This window comes from Lactuca saligna, chromosome 8 (genome assembly GCF_052625555.1).
Source record: "Lactuca saligna cultivar CGN05327 chromosome 8, ASM5262555v1, whole genome shotgun sequence".
Taxonomy (NCBI): domain Eukaryota; kingdom Viridiplantae; phylum Streptophyta; class Magnoliopsida; order Asterales; family Asteraceae; genus Lactuca; species Lactuca saligna.
Window position 1 is genome coordinate 87537729 of NC_136424.1, and position 6331 is coordinate 87544059.

Here is a 6331-nt window from a genome sequence, read left to right on the forward strand (position 1 = left end):
CTTTATTATTGTTTTTTATTTTATGGAATTACAAAATTTGCCCATTTGTAAAAACTGCATTCATGGTTCAAAATTTGAAACTTTTATGGTTTTAATCCTCAAAATTTTAATATGATTTTTTTCCATTTAATTTATCTTTCACATTTTTGTATTATATGAATATTTAAAAAAAAAATAGGTCACCCCACCATACCCTCTCTCTCTCTCTCTGTCTCTCTCTCTCTCTCTCTCTCTCTCTCTCTCTCTCTCTCTCTCTCTCTCTCTCTCTCTCTCTTAGGGGTGCAAACATGCCGAGCCGAGCCCGATCCTAGCCAGCCTCGGTTCGGGCTCATTTAAGTTATATGAGGCTCGAGTTCGAGCTCGGCTCGATTCAAGCTTTCTTGTACTGAGTTTGGCTCGAGCTTGTAAAGAATTATACAACATTGGCTCGTGCTCGACTCGTTTTTTAACTGACGTGCCTAAATAAGCTTAAGTTTGGATCGATCTCGTTAAGAAGCTCGTTTACTAATACTCTAAATCCATAATTCTCCTAATATGTTTTTATTTTAATATATATAAATAATAATAAATTATATTATATAAAGGCTCATTTTGGCTCGCGAGCCTAATCAAGCTTATTAACATAGGCTCGAGCTCGAGCTCGTTTAATAAACAAGCTTAATATTAAGCTCGAGCTCGACTCAGACTCGTTTAATATCGATTTTAAGTCGAGCTTTTAACGATCTGATCCCGAGTAGCTCGCGAGTAGCTTTGCTCGTTTGCACACCTACTCTCTCTCTCTCTCTCTCTCTCTCTTTTTGCTTCTTAGTCACTCTTTGACTCTCATTCTCCCTCTACTTAAAGTTGGGAAATAATTTAGAATCAAATCATTAGCTTTAAGATTTCCAAATGCATAACATGTAATCTTGATTAAACCCATATGAGAACCTAACCTAGAGATTAATTGATCAAAGGTTTGGAAGTATAGAACATTCAAGGGTGGGTGCAAAGAAACGAAGGGGTTTGTAACGTCTAAAAATTTCAACCAATTTAAAACATTTTGTTTCATCCAAAAACCATTAAGTTAATACAACTCGTTTTCAAAATAGTTTAAACATCAGAGTATTCCCAGAACCATATCATAAAAACATAAAACATGTGGAGTGGTACGATCACGCCTTTGTCTTGCCACGATCTCCTGAAGTACCTAAAACAATAAACCAACACTGTAAGCCTGAAAGCTTAGTGAGTTCCCCCAAAGTACCCATACATACATAAACATACTCATACAACAAAGAACAACATACTATGGGTCCAATCAACCTTCCGGTTGGAATACCCCAGGCCCTTCAACCATCGGGTCGGAATGCCATCATATTGTGAGTCCAACCATCCTACCCGGATGGAATACTCTCGGCCCACAACCATCGGGTTGGAATGCTGATACACCTATACCTACATCAATAACTACTATGGGTCCAATCATCCTGCCAGATGGAATACCCCAGGCCCCTTAACCATCGTGTTGGAATGCCAGTATACTATGAATCCAATCATCCTACCGGGATGGAATACTCCTGGATCACAACCATCATGTTGGAATGCCCCACTTCCTATGCATACAAACTACTACTATTACTATGGGCCCATTCATCCCGCAGGATGGAATACCCCAGGCCCCTCAACCATCGGGTTGGAATGACAACATAATACGAGTCCAATCATCCTACCGGTATGGAATACTCTTGGCCCACAACCATCGGGTTGGAATGCCCCTACATTAGCAATCATGAACACATAACAGGCAACCTCATACCACTCTACAAAATCCACATACTAGGGACCTATCATCCTACCGAGATGGAATACCCTCTGCTACTACTCTACATGCATAAATCACAGGTAATCTCCTACCAGTGTGCATAAGACAAGACCAACTACAGGTCTATAAACATAAAAACTACCCAACTACCAGGGTTCTGATCCAACAGAACTTGCCAATACTCAACTATCCTATCCTCCAGGATACTAAGCTAACAGAGCATAACATCATATTACTTCCCTATCTGCCAGGGTACTAGCAAGCATATAATCACGTACATAACAAGCTATAGAAAACAATAAAAGGGCTGGCCTTGGTGCCTTAGACCCTTGAGTACAGTGAGGATAACTCACCTGAAACGAAGAACCGAACCGCGAAGGCACTCTCCCGAAGCATTGCTCCAAACTCCTTATGGGTTTTAGCCATAAGAACTTTCCTATGTGCGCATGCAAAACCCTAATGCTCGGATCTAGGCTTTCTAATTAAACATGCTTTGAATCCAAGACTTCTAATGGCTAATTAGGTTAAATAACAACATTGAAACAGATCTAGAATCATACCTTTGAGTTCCTTCTTGATCTTGTAGTCTTAGAGCTTCTAGAGTCACAAATATCACTCCTCTAATGGCTTACAAACACCAATAGCAAGCAAGATGATTTAGGAGAGAGGAGAGGGGAGGAATTCGGCCAGACTATCTCTACTTTAGATGGTGTGTTGTGATTACTCGAATTCCCTCACCCCTAGGGTCTATATATACTTGTAGACTCCTTAAGGATTACAGCTTTAACCCTAATTGGATAACTTAGACTTTAAGTTGATCCATATCCTTTCCTTGATAACCCTATGGACGATTTTGGCTTATCCAAGCCCTAGAAATCGTCCATCCTATCTAGGATAAGGATTTATAGTCTAAAGTGTAACTATCAAACAATTGACAGTTTATACCCTCTTATTTAATTAATCTCTTTAAGTCACCAAATTAATACCAATTAATCTATGACTTATATTAATCAAATAACCATATATTATTCCTTATAATATTTACTCTCTCTTAAAAAATAATCCTTCAAGTTGCTATGGTGAAGGCAACCCAAAAGGACCATGCACAACCGGATCAAATACTTGCCTAATATAGTTGCAGCCTTAGACACTATCCCAACAGTCTCCCACTTGGATAAGTCTAGTAACTATACAAGTACAATTCGGTTTGCAATCGTAGCTCTCAAAGACGCTGTCAACTCTGATCTAATTAATCTTGTCCTTTAGATAAGGGATCTTACAGTCCTCTGTTAGATATCATGCTGACAATCCTATGGAATGGTTAGTCAAGCATTTGATTTCTCGATCTCCGATTTATTTGACATAGAACTTAATCAAACACATCAATTCAGTTCTGATCGGGCCCGACACATAAGTCAAATCAAATCATCGAGTGGCCAAGATATCTCTTCTACCCTCTTAGGATAAAATTTACAGATAAACTTCGACTTATATGCATTTACTTATTCATTAACCAACTATACACAACAATGCGTTTTATAACACCAAGTTACTGATGCGTTTTCGCATTATCAATGTACAATCAATTAACAAATAATAAACCATATATCTAGGTTTTAAGACTATATGATATTATCGTCTTGCGATCACCTTTTATATCATATTCCATAAAGTGATTCCAGCAAGCGCGGGTTTGTTCCAATGCTCAAAACCAGTTCATAAGCACTCATGAACGTTGCAGCAACCCTTGCTATGTCTAACACCATTTAGACATTCTACACACCAATTCATGACAATCTTCATTCATATCTACTCCCAACATATGAACGATTGTGGACCATTTGAATAATTCGATTATTCCTAATAAACTCAATTATTCTGGAAGTCAAGACATGCAAAGTGAAAAAATAGTTAAACAATTAACATATGACAGTAACTTTACTTATAAATAAAACTCCTTTATTTAATCATCAAATGTTAATTACATTTATCTATTATACATTTCTAATACTATCTAATCTATACTAATATCATCCTTCAGCCCAATACTCCTAGCATGCTGCAAGTGCTTAACCCTACTCAGTCCCTTCGTAAGTGGATCTGCTGGGTTATCTTCTGATGATATCCTCTTCACTACGAGTTGTCCTTCTTCTACACGATGTCTAATGAAGTGATATTTTCTGTCGATATGTCGAGATCTACCATGATCCCTCGGTTCCTTAGTCAAGGCAACCGCACCTTCGTTATCACAGAAAATCTCCATGGGCTCCTTTATGGCTGGCACAACTCCAAGATCACCAATGAAGTTCTTTAGCCATATTGCCTCCTTCGACGCTTCGCTCGCTGCGATGTACTCTGATTCGCACGTTGAATCAGCTACGGTTTCCTGCTTGGAACTTTTCCATGTCACTGCTCCTCCATTTAGGGTAAAGACCCAGCCCGACTGCGAACGATAGTTTTCCCTGTCGGTCTGAAAGCTGGCGTCACTATACCCTTGCACCTTCAAGTCATCACTCCCTCCAAGGACTAAGAACCAATATTTCGTCCTCCGAAGGTACTTAAGGATGTTCTTCACCGCAATCCAATGTGCTTTGCCAGGGTTCCCTTGATATCTGCTAACCATGCTCAAAGCGAAGGCTACATCAGGGCGAGTACAAGTCATAGCGTACATGATTGAGCCAACTGCGGAAGCATATGGTATTCGGCTCATTTCTGCTATTTCAACTTCGGTACTCGGACTTTGAGTCTTACTCAACTTGGCATTTCCTTGTATCGGTAATTCTCCCTTCTTTGAGTTTTCCATACTAAAACGTTTTAGTACCTTCTCTAAGTAAGTATTCTGACTAAGTCCAATTAGTCTCTTACTTCTTTCTCTTACTATCCTTATTCCCAAAATGTAAGAAGCCTCTTCGAGGTCCTTCATAGCGAAACACTTCCCGAGCCAGGACTTGACTTCCTGCAGAGTCGGGATGTCGTTTCCTATGAGTAATATGTCATCAACATACAGAACGAGAAAGCTTACTATACTCCCACTGGCTTTGACATATACACAAGATTCATCTTCGCTTCGTACAAATCCAAACTCTTTGACTTTCTCATCGAAGCAAAGATTCCATCTGCGAGATGCTTGCTTAAGTCCATAAATGGACTTCTCAAGTTTACACACTCTATTCGGATGCTTCGGATCCACAAACCCCTCTGGCTGAGCCGTGTAAACATCCTCAGCCAACTTTCCGTTAAGGAAAGCGGTTTTGACATCCATTTGCCAAATCTCATAATCATGAAATGCGGCAATTGCTAGCATCACTCTAATAGATTTAATCTTCGCAACTGGTGAGAAGGTCTCATCATAGTCAACTCCGGGAGTTTGAGTAAAGCCCTTCGCGACCAATCGCGCTTTATATGTGTGTACGTTCCCATCCACGTCGGTCTTCTTCTTGAAGATCCATTTGCACCCAACGGTCTTACGTTCGGGCACATAATCAACCAAATTCCAAACTTGGTTATCGTACATGGATTGGATCTCGCTATCCATTGCCTCTTTCCATTTTGCAAACTCCGGGCCTGCCATGGCTTCCTTATAGCTATTAGGTTCATCAAGATTTACTAGTGTACCATCACTAATATACGTGTCCCCTTCAGTAGTAATATGAAAACCATAAAACTGGGGATGAACTCTAACTCTATCGGAACGTCTAAGAGGTAAGGATTCGTCAATCGGTTCAACCGGAGTTTCCTCCTCGGGTTGAATGCTAGCGGTAGAGGTTCCTTCATCTATCGATTCTTGAATCTCTTCAAGTTCGATTTGCCTCCCACTGTCTCCGTGGCTTATGAGTTCTCGCTCTCGGAAAACTCCTCTCCTCGCAACAAAGACAACATTGTCTTTCGGTCTATAGAAGAGATATCCAAAGGATGTTTGCGGGTAGCCGATGAAAATACATCGCTCACTTCGAGGTTCAAGCTTGTCGTGAGTATCTCGTCTTACGAAAGCCTCGCAACCCCAAACATTGATATGTGCCAACGAGGGAGCTTCCCCTGTCCACATCTCGTGAGGTGTTTTGGTAACCTTCTTAGTAGGGACTCGGTTAAGGATATGGGCGGCAGTCTCTAAGGCATACCCCCAAAAGAAGATAGGTAGTGAAGCACGACTCATCATAGAGCGAACCATATCCAATAAGGTTCGATTACGCCTGTCTACCACACCATTCAACTGCGGTGTCGTAGGAGGCGTCAATTGCGAAACTATTCCACACTCCTTGAGATAATCGTGGAATTCAAGACTTAGGTACTCTCCTCCTCGATCGGATCGAAGCATCTTGATTTTCCTGCCCAATTGATTCTCCACTTCATTCTTGAACTCTTTGAACTTTTCAAAGGTGTCTGACTTTTGCTTGATTAAGTAGATATACCCATATCTACTATAGTCATCGGTAAAAGTCACATAGAAGCGGTTCCCATCCTTCGTGGTTGATCTAAAGGGTCCACATACATCGGTATGTATTAGGTCCAATAGCCCCTCACCCCTTTCAC